The 24760-nt window shown below is 39.2% G+C and overlaps 6 non-coding genes and 2 pseudogenes across 6 annotated transcripts; all 8 read right to left on the bottom strand.

Moving 5' to 3' along the window:
- Window positions 1-2279: 2279 nt before the first annotated feature.
- Window positions 2280-2444, bottom strand: LOC129928873 (U1 spliceosomal RNA). Its single transcript, XR_008780404.1, has one exon. It is a non-coding gene; the product is annotated as a U1 spliceosomal RNA (small nuclear RNA).
- Window positions 2445-5213: 2769 nt separating this feature from the next.
- Window positions 5214-5378, bottom strand: LOC129928872 (U1 spliceosomal RNA). The gene has a single exon (XR_008780403.1). It is a non-coding gene; the product is annotated as a U1 spliceosomal RNA (small nuclear RNA).
- A 2769-nt stretch (window positions 5379-8147) lies between these two features.
- LOC129928897 (U1 spliceosomal RNA) lies at window positions 8148-8312 on the bottom strand. The gene has a single exon (XR_008780423.1). It is a non-coding gene; the product is annotated as a U1 spliceosomal RNA (small nuclear RNA).
- A 2769-nt stretch (window positions 8313-11081) lies between these two features.
- On the bottom strand, window positions 11082-11246 carry LOC129928896 (U1 spliceosomal RNA). The gene has a single exon (XR_008780422.1). It is a non-coding gene; the product is annotated as a U1 spliceosomal RNA (small nuclear RNA).
- Window positions 11247-14015: 2769 nt separating this feature from the next.
- Window positions 14016-14182, bottom strand: LOC129928880 (U1 spliceosomal RNA). Its single transcript, XR_008780411.1, has one exon. It is a non-coding gene; the product is annotated as a U1 spliceosomal RNA (small nuclear RNA).
- Window positions 14183-16951: 2769 nt separating this feature from the next.
- LOC129928883 (U1 spliceosomal RNA) lies at window positions 16952-17101 on the bottom strand (annotated as a pseudogene).
- Window positions 17102-19870: 2769 nt separating this feature from the next.
- LOC129928893 (U1 spliceosomal RNA) lies at window positions 19871-20035 on the bottom strand. Its single transcript, XR_008780419.1, has one exon. It is a non-coding gene; the product is annotated as a U1 spliceosomal RNA (small nuclear RNA).
- Window positions 20036-22804: 2769 nt separating this feature from the next.
- LOC129928881 (U1 spliceosomal RNA) lies at window positions 22805-22954 on the bottom strand (annotated as a pseudogene).
- Window positions 22955-24760: the final 1806 nt, after the last annotated feature.

Here is a 24760-nt window from a genome sequence, read left to right as displayed (position 1 = left end):
GCCAAGCACGTCTCCTGGTGGCTGATAGGGGAAGGAACCTTAGATGTAAGGTTTTAGCTGTGAATAAACAGCCGCGGACCAACTGGTTTGCAGTCATGGAAGATGACGTGGGGTATTCCAATGCTTAGGATATTCACTAAAAACATCTCATAAATCAAGATTGCGAAAAGTGAGTATAGGGCGATTTAACCAGGGTAGATGACGCTAGGGATAGTAATTCTTCTAGAAGAGACAGCTCCAAGACCAAACAACTGCTGCATTGCAAATGATCTTGAATGATCAAAGGCTACCGAGAAAGAAAAGCAGGCTCGCGTTGGACTCAATGGGCCTCCGTGGTGCATAATACATTGAACGCAACCTCGTTCAGCGACGATTCTAATAGATGTGGCGTCCTGCCTCCAACACATTTAGACAAGCAATACACGGTTTGTTTACATATGGCCGTCGGTCATGAACAATGGAAAGCGCTTGAATGGAGAGAGTGTCCGTTCAAGGGGCGCAACTCTCGTTAGAGTAAAATGAGTAAAGGGGAGATAATTCATATCTCTTTTCTAATTGCGCAGTATTAGTGCGCTGGTAAAATTATCAAGGTGGTCAGCCGAGATAAAGGGAACAAAATCAGATGTACTAATATATACATGGTTGCATCAACGATCAATTGAGCAACGTGGCATTAATAGAATAATGCAATACATAAATATATACATATGCCATGTTTATGTTTTCTACTCACGACAATGAGAAATACACAATGCACTAATTAAATATAAATGAAATAATAAAATCCACATGGTAACATCCAGTGAGAAATATACACAGACTAATTAAGATGGAACTGTGATTAAGTTCGGCTTACCACTAATTTTATTCTTCTAGAAGTAAGAGTGAATGAAGTAGTCCAGACTCGACTGGTCAGCGAAAAGAATAAGTGACGGAGTGAGTCTAACTCGCCTTATTCTATCTTATAAAGGTCCGGAAGAGATGGGCGGAAACAGGAAATGCGCTAGGCTAAGGATTATCTCTCACATGGGTAAAGTCCGACGAAAGATGCACATTGGAAGGGTCAAGAGGCGTGGTGACACGAATAATCTCCTTGATCAAAGAGAGACGTGGGTGGAGAAGAAGTGTATTCCATCCCAGGTGGTTTCGACGTGAAAGTCGGACATCCGGCGCCGAAGACCAAAGTAAGTGACTGTTTGTTTGATCTTGTCCCAAGGTGGTGGACTAAGTCTAGCGAGAAGAGGAAAAGGGTAGGGGTAGGTAGTGAAATCGGTACTAAAAATGGGAAATAATTAAAATAAAATAAATAAATAATAATAATTAATGCTGAGATAAAATTGAGTGACTTGTCACAGTAACGGGGCGAAACTCTTTGAGCGAGCTTGTAAAGCCTGAAGCAGTGATCAGAAAGTTCAAACTTCTGGCCAACACTTCACAACTAAAAGTCTATAAAAAAATAAATCCTTAAATGGAATGCAGCCAACCGCCTTTATATAGGGTTGCCATGGCTGGTTGTGAAGGTCGTTGTCTAGTTGTTTGGATCACTGCCCTTGTTCAATCTTTTGACGACATAGTATCTCAACGTCTAACAGTGGAGCATTAACATCATCTCCAAAAGAGACACAACTCAGATTTATAGCTAATAAAATACTTTTCTTAGCTATATAACATATAAACACAGTAGACGTCAGGTCATCAGATTACTTCAACACAAATACATCGCCCTACATGGACTATCGTTGATAGGAAAAAAATTCCTATACTCACAACTCTCGATTAACTCCGACTCTGAAACTATCCTCACTCTCACAGAGTCCAGTCACCAACTAACCTCAAAATCACACATCTCATCTACCCCTACATACATTCACGTGGCCATGTTGACCAGAATCTCAGCATCTTGTGCAAGCCATGGTAGAGTAAAACTATTTAATAAATTTAGCCCTACCATTACAATCACAAACACAGTTTGTAACAATGACACACAACAGAAAAAATGGGCACAAAGCTCAGACTTTCAGAAGAAAATCTAAATATCTTGAACTGCTACTGCACACCAGACAAGAAACTTGATCGTACACAAATTATTAACTATGGAAAAATGTCTGGCTATAGGGGATATGAGCAGTCTCTCTCAGAGTTGAAACTACCCAGATCTCAATGCCAGTGGGGAAAAAAACAACAACAATAGACATTTGTTGACAGGCGATGAAGAGGAAAAGAAGACAATCTGTATAGTGTTTAATTCAAACCATTCATTACTTTTATTTTTTTCTTTTCAGGGATTAGCGCGAACGCAGTTCCCCATACGCAAAAATTACGCACCCGAGTCACCCACATTTGGGGTGATCGCAGGCTTCAGCCCACCCGAAGTGCAATGAGTGAGCCTCGACCTGGGAGAACGGCCGTGGGTGATCACCGTTTGTCCTATGCCAGGTAAGTATGAAAATGTGTGGGGTGTATCCGGCGGTCTCTAAAAATTTAATGTAACAACCTTAAGCTTTGCAATATTACAAGAGAATACAGGCTGTTTAATAGTAAATATATATTTCTTTTATGCGCAAATACGCTACAGATAGTGGAAATATTTTTGTGTGCAGTTACACATTATTTTTCTTATTTAATTGAAACATAATGTTAAATATTTTGTTTTTCAAACATATAATAGGGAAAATTAAGACTCTTCAAAAGATTGTCTAAAGATATAGCTAGTTACTTCCCCTTAAGCATATTGACCTAATATTGTAGTTTAAAAAAAACGACATGCTTATGCCACTTGTCTGTCTTTGGCTACTAGTTGATTTCTCTTGACAAATAGTTCACTATATTTTACAGTTACACTTATAGCATAATAGACAAAGAATAATATTTCATTATTTGCCGGAACCTCTGCAAGAGATGTGTAGAGATTTAATAGAAGAAAAAAAATCTTCTGCCAAGCACGTCTCCTGGTGGCTGATAGGGGAAGGAACCTTAGATGTAAGGTTTTAGCTGTGAATAAACAGCCGCGGACCAACTGGTTTGCAGTCATGGAAGATGACGTGGGGTATTCCAATGCTTAGGATATTCACTAAAAACATCTCATAAATCAAGATTGCGAAAAGTGAGTATAGGGCGATTTAACCAGGGTAGATGACGCTAGGGATAGTAATTCTTCTAGAAGAGACAGCTCCAAGACCAAACAACTGCTGCATTGCAAATGATCTTGAATGATCAAAGGCTACCGAGAAAGAAAAGCAGGCTCGCGTTGGACTCAATGGGCCTCCGTGGTGCATAATACATTGAACGCAACCTCGTTCAGCGACGATTCTAATAGATGTGGCGTCCTGCCTCCAACACATTTAGACAAGCAATACACGGTTTGTTTACATATGGCCGTCGGTCATGAACAATGGAAAGCGCTTGAATGGAGAGAGTGTCCGTTCAAGGGGCGCAACTCTCGTTAGAGTAAAATGAGTAAAGGGGAGATAATTCATATCTCTTTTCTAATTGCGCAGTATTAGTGCGCTGGTAAAATTATCAAGGCGGTCAGCCGAGATAAAGGGAACAAAATCAGATGTACTAATATATACATGGTTGCATCAACGATCAATTGAGCAACGTGGCATTAATAGAATAATGCAATACATAAATATATACATATGCCATGTTTATGTTTTCTACTCACGACAATGAGAAATACACAATGCACTAATTAAATATAAATGAAATAATAAAATCCACATGGTAACATCCAGTGAGAAATATACACAGACTAATTAAGATGGAACTGTGATTAAGTTCGGCTTACCACTAATTTTATTCTTCTAGAAGTAAGAGTGAATGAAGTAGTCCAGACTCGACTGGTCAGCGAAAAGAATAAGTGACGGAGTGAGTCTAACTCGCCTTATTCTATCTTATAAAGGTCCGGAAGAGATGGGCGGAAACAGGAAATGCGCTAGGCTAAGGATTATCTCTCACATGGGTAAAGTCCGACGAAAGATGCACATTGGAAGGGTCAAGAGGCGTGGTGACACGAATAATCTCCTTGATCAAAGAGAGACGTGGGTGGAGAAGAAGTGTATTCCATCCCAGGTGGTTTCGACGTGAAAGTCGGACATCCGGCGCCGAAGACCAAAGTAAGTGACTGTTTGTTTGATCTTGTCCCAAGGTGGTGGACTAAGTCTAGCGAGAAGAGGAAAAGGGTAGGGGTAGGTAGTGAAATCGGTACTAAAAATGGGAAATAATTAAAATAAAATAAATAAATAATAATAATTAATGCTGAGATAAAATTGAGTGACTTGTCACAGTAACGGGGCGAAACTCTTTGAGCGAGCTTGTAAAGCCTGAAGCAGTGATCAGAAAGTTCAAACTTCTGGCCAACACTTCACAACTAAAAGTCTATAAAAAAATAAATCCTTAAATGGAATGCAGCCAACCGCCTTTATATAGGGTTGCCATGGCTGGTTGTGAAGGTCGTTGTCTAGTTGTTTGGATCACTGCCCTTGTTCAATCTTTTGACGACATAGTATCTCAACGTCTAACAGTGGAGCATTAACATCATCTCCAAAAGAGACACAACTCAGATTTATAGCTAATAAAATACTTTTCTTAGCTATATAACATATAAACACAGTAGACGTCAGGTCATCAGATTACTTCAACACAAATACATCGCCCTACATGGACTATCGTTGATAGGAAAAAAATTCCTATACTCACAACTCTCGATTAACTCCGACTCTGAAACTATCCTCACTCTCACAGAGTCCAGTCACCAACTAACCTCAAAATCACACATCTCATCTACCCCTACATACATTCACGTGGCCATGTTGACCAGAATCTCAGCATCTTGTGCAAGCCATGGTAGAGTAAAACTATTTAATAAATTTAGCCCTACCATTACAATCACAAACACAGTTTGTAACAATGACACACAACAGAAAAAATGGGCACAAAGCTCAGACTTTCAGAAGAAAATCTAAATATCTTGAACTGCTACTGCACACCAGACAAGAAACTTGATCGTACACAAATTATTAACTATGGAAAAATGTCTGGCTATAGGGGATATGAGCAGTCTCTCTCAGAGTTGAAACTACCCAGATCTCAATGCCAGTGGGGAAAAAAACAACAACAATAGACATTTGTTGACAGGCGATGAAGAGGAAAAGAAGACAATCTGTATAGTGTTTAATTCAAACCATTCATTACTTTTATTTTTTTCTTTTCAGGGATTAGCGCGAACGCAGTTCCCCATACGCAAAAATTACGCACCCGAGTCACCCACATTTGGGGTGATCGCAGGCTTCAGCCCACCCGAAGTGCAATGAGTGAGCCTCGACCTGGGAGAACGGCCGTGGGTGATCACCGTTTGTCCTATGCCAGGTAAGTATGAAAATGTGTGGGGTGTATCCGGCGGTCTCTAAAAATTTAATGTAACAACCTTAAGCTTTGCAATATTACAAGAGAATACAGGCTGTTTAATAGTAAATATATATTTCTTTTATGCGCAAATACGCTACAGATAGTGGAAATATTTTTGTGTGCAGTTACACATTATTTTTCTTATTTAATTGAAACATAATGTTAAATATTTTGTTTTTCAAACATATAATAGGGAAAATTAAGACTCTTCAAAAGATTGTCTAAAGATATAGCTAGTTACTTCCCCTTAAGCATATTGACCTAATATTGTAGTTTTAAAAAAACGACATGCTTATGCCACTTGTCTGTCTTTGGCTACTAGTTGATTTCTCTTGACAAATAGTTCACTATATTTTACAGTTACACTTATAGCATAATAGACAAAGAATAATATTTCATTATTTGCCGGAACCTCTGCATCAGATGTGTAGAGATTTAATAGAAGAAAAAAAATCTTCTGCCAAGCACGTCTCCTGGTGGCTGATAGGGGAAGGAACCTTAGATGTAAGGTTTTAGCTGTGAATAAACAGCCGCGGACCAACTGGTTTGCAGTCATGGAAGATGACGTGGGGTATTCCAATGCTTAGGATATTCACTAAAAACATCTCATAAATCAAGATTGCGAAAAGTGAGTATAGGGCGATTTAACCAGGGTAGATGACGCTAGGGATAGTAATTCTTCTAGAAGAGACAGCTCCGAGACCAAACAACTGCTGCATTGCAAATGATCTTGAATGATCAAAGGCTACCGAGAAAGAAAAGCAGGCTCGCGTTGGACTCAATGGGCCTCCGTGGTGCATAATACATTGAACGCAACCTCGTTCAGCGACGATTCTAATAGATGTGGCGTCCTGCCTCCAACACATTTAGACAAGCAATACACGGTTTGTTTACATATGGCCGTCGGTCATGAACAATGGAAAGCGCTTGAATGGAGAGAGTGTCCGTTCAAGGGGCGCAACTCTCGTTAGAGTAAAATGAGTAAAGGGGAGATAATTCATATCTCTTTTCTAATTGCGCAGTATTAGTGCGCTGGTAAAATTATCAAGGCGGTCAGCCGAGATAAAGGGAACAAAATCAGATGTACTAATATATACATGGTTGCATCAACGATCAATTGAGCAACGTGGCATTAATAGAATAATGCAATACATAAATATATACATATGCCATGTTTATGTTTTCTACTAACGACAATGAGAAATACACAATGCACTAATTAAATATAAATGAAATAATAAAATCCACATGGTAACATCCAGTGAGAAATATACACAGACTAATTAAGATGGAACTGTGATTAAGTTCGGCTTACCACTAATTTTATTCTTCTAGAAGTAAGAGTGAATGAAGTAGTCCAGACTCGACTGGTCAGCGAAAAGAATAAGTGACGGAGTGAGTCTAACTCGCCTTATTCTATCTTATAAAGGTCCGGAAGAGATGGGCGGAAACAGGAAATGCGCTAGGCTAAGGATTATCTCTCACATGGGTAAAGTCCGACGAAAGATGCACATTGGAAGGGTCAAGAGGCGTGGTGACACGAATAATCTCCTTGATCAAAGAGAGACGTGGGTGGAGAAGAAGTGTATTCCATCCCAGGTGGTTTCGACGTGAAAGTCGGACATCCGGCGCCGAAGACCAAAGTAAGTGACTGTTTGTTTGATCTTGTCCCAAGGTGGTGGACTAAGTCTAGCGAGAAGAGGAAAAGGGTAGGGGTAGGTAGTGAAATCGGTACTAAAAATGGGAAATAATTAAAATAAAATAAATAAATAATAATAATTAATGCTGAGATAAAATTGAGTGACTTGTCACAGTAACGGGGCGAAACTCTTTGAGCGAGCTTGTAAAGCCTGAAGCAGTGATCAGAAAGTTCAAACTTCTGGCCAACACTTCACAACTAAAAGTCTATAAAAAAATAAATCCTTAAATGGAATGCAGCCAACCGCCTTTATATAGGGTTGCCATGGCTGGTTGTGAAGGTCGTTGTCTAGTTGTTTGGATCACTGCCCTTGTTCAATCTTTTGACGACATAGTATCTCAACGTCTAACAGTGGAGCATTAACATCATCTCCAAAAGAGACACAACTCAGATTTATAGCTAATAAAATACTTTTCTTAGCTATATAACATATAAACACAGTAGACGTCAGGTCATCAGATTACTTCAACACAAATACATCGCCCTACATGGACTATCGTTGATAGGAAAAAAATTCCTATACTCACAACTCTCGATTAACTCCGACTCTGAAACTATCCTCACTCTCACAGAGTCCAGTCACCAACTAACCTCAAAATCACACATCTCATCTACCCCTACATACATTCACGTGGCCATGTTGACCAGAATCTCAGCATCTTGTGCAAGCCATGGTAGAGTAAAACTATTTAATAAATTTAGCCCTACCATTACAATCACAAACACAGTTTGTAACAATGACACACAACAGAAAAAATGGGCACAAAGCTCAGACTTTCAGAAGAAAATCTAAATATCTTGAACTGCTACTGCACACCAGACAAGAAACTTGATCGTACACAAATTATTAACTATGGAAAAATGTCTGGCTATAGGGGATATGAGCAGTCTCTCTCAGAGTTGAAACTACCCAGATCTCAATGCCAGTGGGGAAAAAAACAACAACAATAGACATTTGTTGACAGGCGATGAAGAGGAAAAGAAGACAATCTGTATAGTGTTTAATTCAAACCATTCATTACTTTTATTTTTTTCTTTTCAGGGATTAGCGCGAACGCAGTTCCCCATACGCAAAAATTACGCACCCGAGTCACCCACATTTGGGGTGATCGCAGGCTTCAGCCCACCCGAAGTGCAATGAGTGAGCCTCGACCTGGGAGAACGGCCGTGGGTGATCACCGTTTGTCCTATGCCAGGTAAGTATGAAAATGTGTGGGGTGTATCCGGCGGTCTCTAAAAATTTAATGTAACAACCTTAAGCTTTGCAATATTACAAGAGAATACAGGCTGTTTAATAGTAAATATATATTTCTTTTATGCGCAAATACGCTACAGATAGTGGAAATATTTTTGTGTGCAGTTACACATTATTTTTCTTATTTAATTGAAACATAATGTTAAATATTTTGTTTTTCAAACATATAATAGGGAAAATTAAGACTCTTCAAAAGATTGTCTAAAGATATAGCTAGTTACTTCCCCTTAAGCATATTGACCTAATATTGTAGTTTTAAAAAAACGACATGCTTATGCCACTTGTCTGTCTTTGGCTACTAGTTGATTTCTCTTGACAAATAGTTCACTATATTTTACAGTTACACTTATAGCATAATAGACAAAGAATAATATTTCATTATTTGCCGGAACCTCTGCATCAGATGTGTAGAGATTTAATAGAAGAAAAAAAATCTTCTGCCAAGCACGTCTCCTGGTGGCTGATAGGGGAAGGAACCTTAGATGTAAGGTTTTAGCTGTGAATAAACAGCCGCGGACCAACTGGTTTGCAGTCATGGAAGATGACGTGGGGTATTCCAATGCTTAGGATATTCACTAAAAACATCTCATAAATCAAGATTGCGAAAAGTGAGTATAGGGCGATTTAACCAGGGTAGATGACGCTAGGGATAGTAATTCTTCTAGAAGAGACAGCTCCGAGACCAAACAACTGCTGCATTGCAAATGATCTTGAATGATCAAAGGCTACCGAGAAAGAAAAGCAGGCTCGCGTTGGACTCAATGGGCCTCCGTGGTGCATAATACATTGAACGCAACCTCGTTCAGCGACGATTCTAATAGATGTGGCGTCCTGCCTCCAACACATTTAGACAAGCAATACACGGTTTGTTTACATATGGCCGTCGGTCATGAACAATGGAAAGCGCTTGAATGGAGAGAGTGTCCGTTCAAGGGGCGCAACTCTCGTTAGAGTAAAATGAGTAAAGGGGAGATAATTCATATCTCTTTTCTAATTGCGCAGTATTAGTGCGCTGGTAAAATTATCAAGGCGGTCAGCCGAGATAAAGGGAACAAAATCAGATGTACTAATATATACATGGTTGCATCAACGATCAATTGAGCAACGTGGCATTAATAGAATAATGCAATACATAAATATATACATATGCCATGTTTATGTTTTCTACTAACGACAATGAGAAATACACAATGCACTAATTAAATATAAATGAAATAATAAAATCCACATGGTAACATCCAGTGAGAAATATACACAGACTAATTAAGATGGAACTGTGATTAAGTTCGGCTTACCACTAATTTTATTCTTCTAGAAGTAAGAGTGAATGAAGTAGTCCAGACTCGACTGGTCAGCGAAAAGAATAAGTGACGGAGTGAGTCTAACTCGCCTTATTCTATCTTATAAAGGTCCGGAAGAGATGGGCGGAAACAGGAAATGCGCTAGGCTAAGGATTATCTCTCACATGGGTAAAGTCCGACGAAAGATGCACATTGGAAGGGTCAAGAGGCGTGGTGACACGAATAATCTCCTTGATCAAAGAGAGACGTGGGTGGAGAAGAAGTGTATTCCATCCCAGGTGGTTTCGACGTGAAAGTCGGACATCCGGCGCCGAAGACCAAAGTAAGTGACTGTTTGTTTGATCTTGTCCCAAGGTGGTGGACTAAGTCTAGCGAGAAGAGGAAAAGGGTAGGGGTAGGTAGTGAAATCGGTACTAAAAATGGGAAATAATTAAAATAAAATAAATAAATAATAATAATTAATGCTGAGATAAAATTGAGTGACTTGTCACAGTAACGGGGCGAAACTCTTTGAGCAAGCTTGTAAAGCCTGAAGCAGTGATCAGAAAGTTCAAACTTCTGGCCAACACTTCACAACTAAAAGTCTATAAAAAAATAAATCCTTAAATGGAATGCAGCCAACCGCCTTTATATAGGGTTGCCATGGCTGGTTGTGAAGGTCGTTGTCTAGTTGTTTGGATCACTGCCCTTGTTCAATCTTTTGACGACATAGTATCTCAACGTCTAACAGTGGAGCATTAACATCATCTCCAAAAGAGACACAACTCAGATTTATAGCTAATAAAATACTTTTCTTAGCTATATAACATATAAACACAGTAGACGTCAGGTCATCAGATTACTTCAACACAAATACATCGCCCTACATGGACTATCGTTGATAGGAAAAAAATTCCTATACTCACAACTCTCGATTAACTCCGACTCTGAAACTATCCTCACTCTCACAGAGTCCAGTCACCAACTAACCTCAAAATCACACATCTCATCTACCCCTACATACATTCACGTGGCCCTGTTGACCAGAATCTCAGCATCTCGTGCAAGCCATGGTAGAGTAAAACTATTTAATAAATTTAGCCCTACCATTACAATCACAAACACAGTTTGTAACAATGACACACAACAGAAAAAATGGGCACAAAGCTCAGACTTTCAGAAGAAAATCTAAATATCTTGAACTGCTACTGCACACCAGACAAGAAACTTGATCGTACACAAATTATTAACTATGGAAAAATGTCTGGCTATAGGGGATATGAGCAGTCTCTCTCAGAGTTGAAACTACCCAGATCTCAATGCCAGTGGGGAAAAAAACAACAACAATAGACATTTGTTGACAGGCGATGAAGAGGAAAAGAAGACAATCTGTATAGTGTTTAATTCAAACCATTCATTACTTTTATTTTTTTCTTTTCAGGGATTAGCGCGAACGCAGTTCCCCATACGCAAAAATTACGCACCCGAGTCACCCACATTTGGGGTGATCGCAGGCTTCAGCCCACCCGAAGTGCAATGAGTGAGCCTCGACCTGGGAGAACGGCCGTGGGTGATCACCGTTTGTCCTATGCCAGGTAAGTATGAAAATGTGTGGGGTGTATCCGGCGGTCTCTAAAAATTTAATGTAACAACCTTAAGCTTTGCAATATTACAAGAGAATACAGGCTGTTTAATAGTAAATATATATTTCTTTTATGCGCAAATACGCTACAGATAGTGGAAATATTTTTGTGTGCAGTTACACATTATTTTTCTTATTTAATTGAAACATAATGTTAAATATTTTGTTTTTCAAACATATAATAGGGAAAATTAAGACTCTTCAAAAGATTGTCTAAAGATATAGCTAGTTACTTCCCCTTAAGCATATTGACCTAATATTGTAGTTTAAAAAAAACGACATGCTTATGCCACTTGTCTGTCTTTGGCTACTAGTTGATTTCTCTTGACAAATAGTTCACTATATTTTACAGTTACACTTATAGCATAATAGACAAAGAATAATATTTCATTATTTGCCGGAACCTCTGCATCAGATGTGTAGAGATTTAATAGAAGAAAAAAAATCTTCTGCCAAGCACGTCTCCTGGTGGCTGATAGGGGAAGGAACCTTAGATGTAAGGTTTTAGCTGTGAATAAACAGCCGCGGACCAACTGGTTTGCAGTCATGGAAGATGACGTGGGGTATTCCAATGCTTAGGATATTCACTAAAAACATCTCATAAATCAAGATTGCGAAAAGTGAGTATAGGGCGATTTAACCAGGGTAGATGACGCTAGGGATAGTAATTCTTCTAGAAGAGACAGCTCCAAGACCAAACAACTGCTGCATTGCAAATGATCTTGAATGATCAAAGGCTACCGAGAAAGAAAAGCAGGCTCGCGTTGGACTCAATGGGCCTCCGTGGTGCATAATACATTGAACGCAACCTCGTTCAGCGACGATTCTAATAGATGTGGCGTCCTGCCTCCAACACATTTAGACAAGCAATACACGGTTTGTTTACATATGGCCGTCGGTCATGAACAATGGAAAGCGCTTGAATGGAGAGAGTGTCCGTTCAAGGGGCGCAACTCTCGTTAGAGTAAAATGAGTAAAGGGGAGATAATTCATATCTCTTTTCTAATTGCGCAGTATTAGTGCGCTGGTAAAATTATCAAGGTGGTCAGCCGAGATAAAGGGAACAAAATCAGATGTACTAATATATACATGGTTGCATCAACGATCAATTGAGCAACGTGGCATTAATAGAATAATGCAATACATAAATATATACATATGCCATGTTTATGTTTTCTACTCACGACAATGAGAAATACACAATGCACTAATTAAATATAAATGAAATAATAAAATCCACATGGTAACATCCAGTGAGAAATATACACAGACTAATTAAGATGGAACTGTGATTAAGTTCGGCTTACCACTAATTTTATTCTTCTAGAAGTAAGAGTGAATGAAGTAGTCCAGACTCGACTGGTCAGCGAAAAGAATAAGTGACGGAGTGAGTCTAACTCGCCTTATTCTATCTTATAAAGGTCCGGAAGAGATGGGCGGAAACAGGAAATGCGCTAGGCTAAGGATTATCTCTCACATGGGTAAAGTCCGACGAAAGATGCACATTGGAAGGGTCAAGAGGCGTGGTGACACGAATAATCTCCTTGATCAAAGAGAGACGTGGGTGGAGAAGAAGTGTATTCCATCCCAGGTGGTTTCGACGTGAAAGTCGGACATCCGGCGCCGAAGACCAAAGTAAGTGACTGTTTGTTTGATCTTGTCCCAAGGTGGTGGACTAAGTCTAGCGAGAAGAGGAAAAGGGTAGGGGTAGGTAGTGAAATCGGTACTAAAAATGGGAAATAATTAAAATAAAATAAATAAATAATAATAATTAATGCTGAGATAAAATTGAGTGACTTGTCACAGTAACGGGGCGAAACTCTTTGAGCGAGCTTGTAAAGCCTGAAGCAGTGATCAGAAAGTTCAAACTTCTGGCCAACACTTCACAACTAAAAGTCTATAAAAAAATAAATCCTTAAATGGAATGCAGCCAACCGCCTTTATATAGGGTTGCCATGGCTGGTTGTGAAGGTCGTTGTCTAGTTGTTTGGATCACTGCCCTTGTTCAATCTTTTGACGACATAGTATCTCAACGTCTAACAGTGGAGCATTAACATCATCTCCAAAAGAGACACAACTCAGATTTATAGCTAATAAAATACTTTTCTTAGCTATATAACATATAAACACAGTAGACGTCAGGTCATCAGATTACTTCAACACAAATACATCGCCCTACATGGACTATCGTTGATAGGAAAAAAATTCCTATACTCACAACTCTCGATTAACTCCGACTCTGAAACTATCCTCACTCTCACAGAGTCCAGTCACCAACTAACCTCAAAATCACACATCTCATCTACCCCTACATACATTCACGTGGCCATGTTGACCAGAATCTCAGCATCTCGTGCAAGCCATGGTAGAGTAAAACTATTTAATAAATTTAGCCCTACCATTACAATCACAAACACAGTTTGTAACAATGACACACAACAGAAAAAATGGGCACAAAGCTCAGACTTTCAGAAGAAAATCTAAATATCTTGAACTGCTACTGCACACCAGACAAGAAACTTGATCGTACACAAATTATTAACTATGGAAAAATGTCTGGCTATAGGGGATATGAGCAGTCTCTCTCAGAGTTGAAACTACCCAGATCTCAATGCCAGTGGGGAAAAAAACAACAACAATAGACATTTGTTGACAGGCGATGAAGAGGAAAAGAAGACAATCTGTATAGTGTTTAATTCAAACCATTCATTACTTTTATTTTTTTCTTTTCAGGGATTAGCGCGAACGCAGTTCCCCATACGCAAAAATTACGCACCCGAGTCACCCACATTTGGGGTGGTCGCAGGCTTCAGCCCACCCGAAGTGCAATGAGTGAGCCTCGACCTGGGAGAACGTGGCCGTGGGTGATCACCGTTTGTCCTATGCCAGGTAAGTATGAAAATGTGTGGGGTGTATCCGGCGGTCTCTAAAAATTTAATGTAACAACCTTAAGCTTTGCAACATTACAAGAGAATACAGGCTGTTTAATAGTAAATATATATTTCTTTTATGCGCAAATACGCTACAGATAGTGGAAATATTTTTGTGTGCAGTTACACATTATTTTTCTTATTTAATTGAAACATAATGTTAAATATTTTGTTTTTCAAACATATAATAGGGAAAATTAAGACTCTTCAAAAGATTGTCTAAAGATATAGCTAGTTACTTCCCCTTAAGCATATTGACCTAATATTGTAGTTTAAAAAAAACGACATGCTTATGCCACTTGTCTGTCTTTGGCTACTAGTTGATTTCTCTTGACAAATAGTTCACTATATTTTACAGTTACACTTATAGCATAATAGACAAAGAATAATATTTCATTATTTGCCGGAACCTCTGCAAGAGATGTGTAGAGATTTAATAGAAGAAAAAAAATCTTCTGCCAAGCACGTCTCCTGGTGGCTGATAGGGGAAGGAACCTTAGATGTAAGGTTTTAGCTGTGAATAAACAGCCGCGGACCAACTGGTTTGCAGTCATGGAAGATGACGTGGGGTATTCCAATGCTTAGGATATTCACTAAAAACATCTCATAAATCAAGATTGCGAAAAGTGAGTATAGGGCGATTTAACCAGGGTAGATGACGCTAGGGATAGTAATTCTTCTAGAAGAGACAGCTCCAAGACCAAACAACTGCTGCATTGCAAATGATCTTGAATGATCAAAGGCTACCGAGAAAGAAAAGCAGGCTCGCGTTGGACTCAATGGGCCTCCGTGGTGCATAATACATTGAACGCAACCTCGTTCAGCGACGATTCTAATAGATGTGGCGTCCTGCCTCCAACACATTTAGACAAGCAATACACGGTTTGTTTACATATGGCCGTCGGTCATGAACAATGGAAAGCGCTTGAATGGAGAGAGTGTCCGTTCAAGGGGCGCAACTCTCGTTAGAGTAAAATGAGTAAAGGGGAGATAATTCATATCTCTTTTCTAATTGCGCAGTATTAGTGCGCTGGTAAAATTATCAAGGCGGTCAGCCGAGATAAAGGGAACAAAATCAGATGTACTAATATATACATGGTTGCATCAACGATCAATTGAGCAACGTGGCATTAATAGAATAATGCAATACATAAATATATACATATGCCATGTTTATGTTTTCTACTCACGACAATGAGAAATACACAATGCACTAATTAAATATAAATGAAATAATAAAATCCACATGGTAACATCCAGTGAGAAATATACACAGACTAATTAAGATGGAACTGTGATTAAGTTCGGCTTACCACTAATTTTATTCTTCTAGAAGTAAGAGTGAATGAAGTAGTCCAGACTCGACTGGTCAGCGAAAAGAATAAGTGACGGAGTGAGTCTAACTCGCCTTATTCTATCTTATAAAGGTCCGGAAGAGATGGGCGGAAACAGGAAATGCGCTAGGCTAAGGATTATCTCTCACATGGGTAAAGTCCGACGAAAGATGCACATTGGAAGGGTCAAGAGGCGTGGTGACACGAATAATCTCCTTGATCAAAGAGAGACGTGGGTGGAGAAGAAGTGTATTCCATCCCAGGTGGTTTCGACGTGAAAGTCGGACATCCGGCGCCGAAGACCAAAGTAAGTGACTGTTTGTTTGATCTTGTCCCAAGGTGGTGGACTAAGTCTAGCGAGAAGAGGAAAAGGGTAGGGGTAGGTAGTGAAATCGGTACTAAAAATGGGAAATAATTAAAATAAAATAAATAAATAATAATAATTAATGCTGAGATAAAATTGAGTGACTTGTCACAGTAACGGGGCGAAACTCTTTGAGCGAGCTTGTAAAGCCTGAAGCAGTGATCAGAAAGTTCAAACTTCTGGCCAACACTTCACAACTAAAAGTCTATAAAAAAATAAATCCTTAAATGGAATGCAGCCAACCGCCTTTATATAGGGTTGCCATGGCTGGTTGTGAAGGTCGTTGTCTAGTTGTTTGGATCACTGCCCTTGTTCAATCTTTTGACGACATAGTATCTCAACGTCTAACAGTGGAGCATTAACATCATCTCCAAAAGAGACACAACTCAGATTTATAGCTAATAAAATACTTTTCTTAGCTATATAACATATAAACACAGTAGACGTCAGGTCATCAGATTACTTCAACACAAATACATCGCCCTACATGGACTATCGTTGATAGGAAAAAAATTCCTATACTCACAACTCTCGATTAACTCCGACTCTGAAACTATCCTCACTCTCACAGAGTCCAGTCACCAACTAACCTCAAAATCACACATCTCATCTACCCCTACATACATTCACGTGGCCCTGTTGACCAGAATCTCAGCATCTCGTGCAAGCCATGGTAGAGTAAAACTATTTAATAAATTTAGCCCTACCATTACAATCACAAACACAGTTTGTAACAATGACACACAACAGAAAAAATGGGCACAAAGCTCAGACTTTCAGAAGAAAATCTAAATATCTTGAACTGCTACTGCACACCAGACAAGAAACTTGATCGTACACAAATTATTAACTATGGAAAAATGTCTGGCTATAGGGGATATGAGCAGTCTCTCTCAGAGTTGAAACTACCCAGATCTCAATGCCAGTGGGGAAAAAAACAACAACAATAGACATTTGTTGACAGGCGATGAAGAGGAAAAGAAGACAATCTGTATAGTGTTTAATTCAAACCATTCATTACTTTTATTTTTTTCTTTTCAGGGATTAGCGCGAACGCAGTTCCCCATACGCAAAAATTACGCATTTGGGGTGATCGCAGGCTTCAGCCCAGCCGAAGTGCAATGAGTGAGCCTCGACCTGGGAGAACGGCCGTGGGTGATCACCGTTTGTCCTATGCCAGGTAAGTATGAAAATGTGTGGGGTGTATCCGGCGGTCTCTAAAAATTTAATGTAACAACCTTAAGCTTTGCAATATTACAAGAGAATACAGGCTGTTTAATAGTAAATATATATTTCTTTTATGCGCAAATACGCTACAGATAGTGGAAATATTTTTGTGTGCAGTTACACATTATTTTTCTTATTTAATTGAAACATAATGTTAAATATTTTGTTTTTCAAACATATAATAGGGAAAATTAAGACTCTTCAAAAGATTGTCTAAAGATATAGCTAGTTACTTCCCCTTAAGCATATTGACCTAATATTGTAGTTTAAAAAAAACGACATGCTTATGCCACTTGTCTGTCTTTGGCTACTAGTTGATTTCTCTTGACAAATAGTTCACTATATTTTACAGTTACACTTATAGCATAATAGACAAAGAATAATATTTCATTATTTGCCGGAACCTCTGCAAGAGATGTGTAGAGATTTAATAGAAGAAAAAAAATCTTCTGCCAAGCACGTCTCCTGGTGGCTGATAGGGGAAGGAACCTTAGATGTAAGGTTTTAGCTGTGAATAAACAGCCGCGGACCAACTGGTTTGCAGTCATGGAAGATGACGTGGGGTATTCCAATGCTTAGGATATTCACTAAAAACATCTCATAAATCAAGATTGCGAAAAGTGAGTATAGGGCGATTTAACCAGGGTAGATGACGCTAGGGATAGTAATTCTTCTAGAAGAGACAGCTCCAAGACCAAACAACTGCTGCATTGCAAATGATCTTGAATGATCAAAGGCTACCGAGAAAGAAAAGCAGGCTCGCGTTGGACTCAATGGGCCTCCGTGGTGCATAATACATTGAACGCAACCTCGTTCAGCGACGATTCTAATAGATGTGGCGTCCTGCCTCCAACACATTTAGACAAGCAATACACGGTTTGTTTACATATGGCCGTCGGTCATGAACAATGGAAAGCGCTTGAATGGAGAGAGTGTCCGTTCAAGGGGCGCAACTCTCGTTAGAGTAAAATGAGTAAAGGGGAGATAATTCATATCTCTTTTCTAATTGCGCAGTATTAGTGCGCTGGTAAAATTATCAAGGCGGTCAGCCGAGATAAAGGGAACAAAATCAGATGTACTAATATATACATGGTTGCATCAACGATCAATTGAGCAACGTGGCATTAATAGAATAATGCAATACATAAATATATACATATGCCATGTTTATGTTTTCTACTCACGACAATGAGAAATACACAATGCACTAATTAAATATAAATGAAATAATAAAATCCACATGGTAACATCCAGTGAGAAATATACACAGACTAATTAAGATGGAACTGTGATTAAGTTCGGCTTACCACTAATTTTATTCTTCTAGAAGTAAGAGTGAATGAAGTAGTCCAGACTCGACTGGTCAGCGAAAAGAATAAGTGACGGAGTGAGTCTAACTCGCCTTATTCTATCTTATAAAGGTCCGGAAGAGATGGGCGGAAACAGGAAATGCGCTAGGCTAAGGATTATCTCTCACATGGGTAAAGTCCGACGAAAGATGCACATTGGAAGGGTCAAGAGGCGTGGTGACACGAATAATCTCCTTGATCAAAGAGAGACGTGGGTGGAGAAGAAGTGTATTCCATCCCAGGTGGTTTCGACGTGAAAGTCGGACATCCGGCGCCGAAGACCAAAGTAAGTGACTGTTTGTTTGATCTTGTCCCAAGGTGGTGGACTAAGTCTAGCGAGAAGAGGAAAAGGGTAGGGGTAGGTAGTGAAATCGGTACTAAAAATGGGAAATAATTAAAATAAAATAAATAAATAATAATAATTAATGCTGAGATAAAATTGAGTGACTTGTCACAGTAACGGGGCGAAACTCTTTGAGCGAGCTTGTAAAGCCTGAAGCAGTGATCAGAAAGTTCAAACTTCTGGCCAACACTTCACAACTAAAAGTCTATAAAAAAATAAATCCTTAAATGGAATGCAGCCAACCGCCTTTATATAGGGTTGCCATGGCTGGTTGTGAAGGTCGTTGTCTAGTTGTTTGGATCACTGCCCTTGTTCAATCTTTTGACGACATAGTATCTCAACGTCTAACAGTGGAGCATTAACATCATCTCCAAAAGAGACACAACTCAGATTTATAGCTAATAAAATACTTTTCTTAGCTATATAACATATAAACACAGTAGACGTCAGGTCATCAGATTACTTCAACACAAATACATCGCCCTACATGGACTATCGTTGATAGGAAAAAAATTCCTATACTCACAACTCTCGATTAACTCCGACTCTGAAACTATCCTCACTCTCACAGAGTCCAGTCACCAACTAACCTCAAAATCACACATCTCATCTACCCCTACATACATTCACGTGGCCCTGTTGACCAGAATCTCAGCATCTCGTGCAAGCCATGGTAGAGTAAAACTATTTAATAAATTTAGCCCTACCATTACAATCACAAACACAGTTTGTAACAATGACACACAACAGAAAAAATGGGCACAAAGCTCAGACTTTCAGAAGAAAATCTAAATATCTTGAACTGCTACTGCACACCAGACAAGAAACTTGATCGTACACAAATTATTAACTATGGAAAAATGTCTGGCTATAGGGGATATGAGCAGTCTCTCTCAGAGTTGAAACTACCCAGATCTCAATGCCAGTGGGGAAAAAAACAACAACAATAGACATTTGTTGACAGGCGATGAAGAGGAAAAGAAGACAATCTGTATAGTGTTTAATTCAAACCATTCATTACTTTTATTTTTTTCTTTTCAGGGATTAGCGCGAACGCAGTTCCCCATACGCAAAAATTACGCACCCGAGTCACCCACATTTGGGGTGATCGCAGGCTTCAGCCCACCCGAAGTGCAATGAGTGAGCCTCGACCTGGGAGAACGGCCGTGGGTGATCACCGTTTGTCCTATGCCAGGTAAGTATGAAAATGTGTGGGGTGTATCCGGCGGTCTCTAAAAATTTAATGTAACAACCTTAAGCTTTGCAATATTACAAGAGAATACAGGCTGTTTAATAGTAAATATATATTTCTTTTATGCGCAAATACGCTACAGATAGTGGAAATATTTTTGTGTGCAGTTACACATTATTTTTCTTATTTAATTGAAACATAATGTTAAATATTTTGTTTTTCAAACATATAATAGGGAAAATTAAGACTCTTCAAAAGATTGTCTAAAGATATAGCTAGTTACTTCCCCTTAAGCATATTGACCTAATATTGTAGTTTAAAAAAAACGACATGCTTATGCCACTTGTCTGTCTTTGGCTACTAGTTGATTTCTCTTGACAAATAGTTCACTATATTTTACAGTTACACTTATAGCATAATAGACAAAGAATAATATTTCATTATTTGCCGGAACCTCTGCATCAGATGTGTAGAGATTTAATAGAAGAAAAAAAATCTTCTGCCAAGCACGTCTCCTGGTGGCTGATAGGGGAAGGAACCTTAGATGTAAGGTTTTAGCTGTGAATAAACAGCCGCGGACCAACTGGTTTGCAGTCATAGAAGATGACGTGGGGTATTCCAATGCTTAGGATATTCACTAAAATCATCTCATAAATCAAGATTGCGAAAAGTGAGTATAGGGCGATTTAACCAGGGTAGATGACGCTAGGGATAGTAATTCTTCTAGAAGAGACAGCTCCGAGACCAAACAACTGCTGCATTGCAAATGATCTTGAATGATCAAAGGCTACCGAGAAAGAAAAGCAGGCTCGCGTTGGACTCAATGGGCCTCCGTGGTGCATAATACATTGAACGCAACCTCGTTCAGCGACGATTCTAATAGATGTGGCGTCCTGCCTCCAACACATTTAGACAAGCAATACACGGTTTGTTTACATATGGCCGTCGGTCATGAACAATGGAAAGCGCTTGAATGGAGAGAGTGTCCGTTCAAGGGGCGCAACTCTCGTTAGAGTAAAATGAGTAAAGGGGAGATAATTCATATCTCTTTTCTAATTGCGCAGTATTAGTGCGCTGGTAAAATTATCAAGGCGGTCAGCCGAGATAAAGGGAACAAAATCAGATGTACTAATATATACATGGTTGCATCAACGATCAATTGAGCAACGTGGCATTAATAGAATAATGCAATACATAAATATATACATATGCCATGTTTATGTTTTCTACTCACGACAATGAGAAATACACAATGCACTAATTAAATATAAATGAAATAATAAAATCCACATGGTAACATCCAGTGAGAAATATACACAGACTAATTAAGATGGAACTGTGATTAAGTTCGGCTTACCACTAATTTTATTCTTCTAGAAGTAAGAGTGAATGAAGTAGTCCAGACTCGACTGGTCAGCGAAAAGAATAAGTGACGGAGTGAGTCTAACTCGCCTTATTCTATCTTATAAAGGTCCGGAAGAGATGGGCGGAAACAGGAAATGCGCTAGGCTAAGGATTATCTCTCACATGGGTAAAGTCCGACGAAAGATGGACATTGGAAGGGTCAAGAGGCGTGGTGACACGAATAATCTCCTTGATCAAAGAGAGACGTGGGTGGAGAAGAAGTGTATTCCATCCCAGGTGGTTTCGACGTGAAAGTCGGACATCCGGCGCCGAAGACCAAAGTAAGTGACTGTTTGTTTGATCTTGTCCCAAGGTGGTGGACTAAGTCTAGCGAGAAGAGGAAAAGGGTAGGGGTAGGTAGTGAAATCGGTACTAAAAATGGGAAATAATTAAAATAAAATAAATAAATAATAATAATTAATGCTGAGATAAAATTGAGTGACTTGTCACAGTAACGGGGCGAAACTCTTTGAGCGAGCTTGTAAAGCCTGAAGCAGTGATCAGAAAGTTCAAACTTCTGGCCAACACTTCACAACTAAAAGTCTATAAAAAAATAAATCCTTAAATGGAATGCAGCCAACCGCCTTTATATAGGGTTGCCATGGCTGGTTGTGAAGGTCGTTGTCTAGTTGTTTGGATCACTGCCCTTGTTCAATCTTTTGACGACATAGTATCTCAACGTCTAACAGTGGAGCATTAACATCATCTCCAAAAGAGACACAACTCAGATTTATAGCTAATAAAATACTTTTCTTAGCTATATAACATATAAACACAGTAGACGTCAGGTCATCAGATTACTTCAACACAAATACATCGCCCTACATGGACTATCGTTGATAGGAAAAAAATTCCTATACTCACAACTCTCGATTAACTCCGACTCTGAAACTATCCTCACTCTCACAGAGTCCAGTCACCAACTAACCTCAAAATCACACATCTCATCTACCCCTACATACATTCACGTGGCCATGTTGACCAGAATCTCAGCATCTCGTGCAAGCCATGGTAGAGTAAAACTATTTAATAAATTTAGCCCTACCATTACAATCACAAACACAGTTTGTAACAATGACACACAACAGAAAAAATGGGCACAAAGCTCAGACTTTCAGAAGAAAATCTAAATATCTTGAACTGCTACTGCACACCAGACAAGAAACTTGATCGTACACAAATTATTAACTATGGAAAAATGTCTGGCTATAGGGGATATGAGCAGTCTCTCTCAGAGTTGAAACTACCCAGATCTCAATGCCAGTGGGGAAAAAAACAACAACAATAGACATTTGTTGACAGGCGATGAAGAGGAAAAGAAGACAATCTGTATAGTGTTTAATTCAAACCATTCATTACTTTTATTTTTTTCTTTTCAGGGATTAGCGCGAACGCAGTTCCCCATACGCAAAAATTACGCATTTGGGGTGATCGCAGGCTTCAGCCCAGCCGAAGTGCAATGAGTGAGCCTCGACCTGGGAGAACGGCCGTGGGTGATCACCGTTTGTCCTATGCCAGGTAAGTATGAAAATGTGTGGGGTGTATCCGGCGGTCTCTAAAAATTTAATGTAACAACCTTAAGCTTTGCAATATTACAAGAGAATACAGGCTGTTTAATAGTAAATATATATTTCTTTTATGCGCAAATACGCTACAGATAGTGGAAATATTTTTGTGTGCAGTTACACATTATTTTTCTTATTTAATTGAAACATAATGTTAAATATTTTGTTTTTCAAACATATAATAGGGAAAATTAAGACTCTTCAAAAGATTGTCTAAAGATATAGCTAGTTACTTCCCCTTAAGCATATTGACCTAATATTGTAGTTTAAAAAAAACGACATGCTTATGCCACTTGTCTGTCTTTGGCTACTAGTTGATTTCTCTTGACAAATAGTTCACTATATTTTACAGTTACACTTATAGCATAATAGACAAAGAATAATATTTCATTATTTGCCGGAACCTCTGCAAGAGATGTGTAGAGATTTAATAGAAGAAAAAAAATCTTCTGCCAAGCACGTCTCCTGGTGGCTGATAGGGGAAGGAACCTTAGATGTAAGGTTTTAGCTGTGAATAAACAGCCGCGGACCAACTGGTTTGCAGTCATGGAAGATGACGTGGGGTATTCCAATGCTTAGGATATTCACTAAAAACATCTCATAAATCAAGATTGCGAAAAGTGAGTATAGGGCGATTTAACCAGGGTAGATGACGCTAGGGATAGTAATTCTTCTAGAAGAGACAGCTCCAAGACCAAACAACTGCTGCATTGCAAATGATCTTGAATGATCAAAGGCTACCGAGAAAGAAAAGCAGGCTCGCGTTGGACTCAATGGGCCTCCGTGGTGCATAATACATTGAACGCAACCTCGTTCAGCGACGATTCTAATAGATGTGGCGTCCTGCCTCCAACACATTTAGACAAGCAATACACGGTTTGTTTACATATGGCCGTCGGTCATGAACAATGGAAAGCGCTTGAATGGAGAGAGTGTCCGTTCAAGGGGCGCAACTCTCGTTAGAGTAAAATGAGTAAAGGGGAGATAATTCATATCTCTTTTCTAATTGCGCAGTATTAGTGCGCTGGTAAAATTATCAAGGCGGTCAGCCGAGATAAAGGGAACAAAATCAGATGTACTAATATATACATGGTTGCATCAACGATCAATTGAGCAACGTGGCATTAATAGAATAATGCAATACATAAATATATACATATGCCATGTTTATGTTTTCTACTCACGACAATGAGAAATACACAATGCACTAATTAAATATAAATGAAATAATAAAATCCACATGGTAACATCCAGTGAGAAATATACACAGACTAATTAAGATGGAACTGTGATTAAGTTCGGCTTACCACTAATTTTATTCTTCTAGAAGTAAGAGTGAATGAAGTAGTCCAGACTCGACTGGTCAGCGAAAAGAATAAGTGACGGAGTGAGTCTAACTCGCCTTATTCTATCTTATAAAGGTCCGGAAGAGATGGGCGGAAACAGGAAATGCGCTAGGCTAAGGATTATCTCTCACATGGGTAAAGTCCGACGAAAGATGGACATTGGAAGGGTCAAGAGGCGTGGTGACACGAATAATCTCCTTGATCAAAGAGAGACGTGGGTGGAGAAGAAGTGTATTCCATCCCAGGTGGTTTCGACGTGAAAGTCGGACATCCGGCGCCGAAGACCAAAGTAAGTGACTGTTTGTTTGATCTTGTCCCAAGGTGGTGGACTAAGTCTAGCGAGAAGAGGAAAAGGGTAGGGGTAGGTAGTGAAATCGGTACTAAAAATGGGAAATAATTAAAATAAAATAAATAAATAATA

The sequence above is a fragment of the Biomphalaria glabrata genome, chromosome 10, assembly GCF_947242115.1.
Source record: "Biomphalaria glabrata chromosome 10, xgBioGlab47.1, whole genome shotgun sequence".
NCBI lineage: Eukaryota > Metazoa > Mollusca > Gastropoda > Planorbidae > Biomphalaria > Biomphalaria glabrata.
This window is presented reverse-complemented; position numbering and strand designations above follow the sequence as displayed.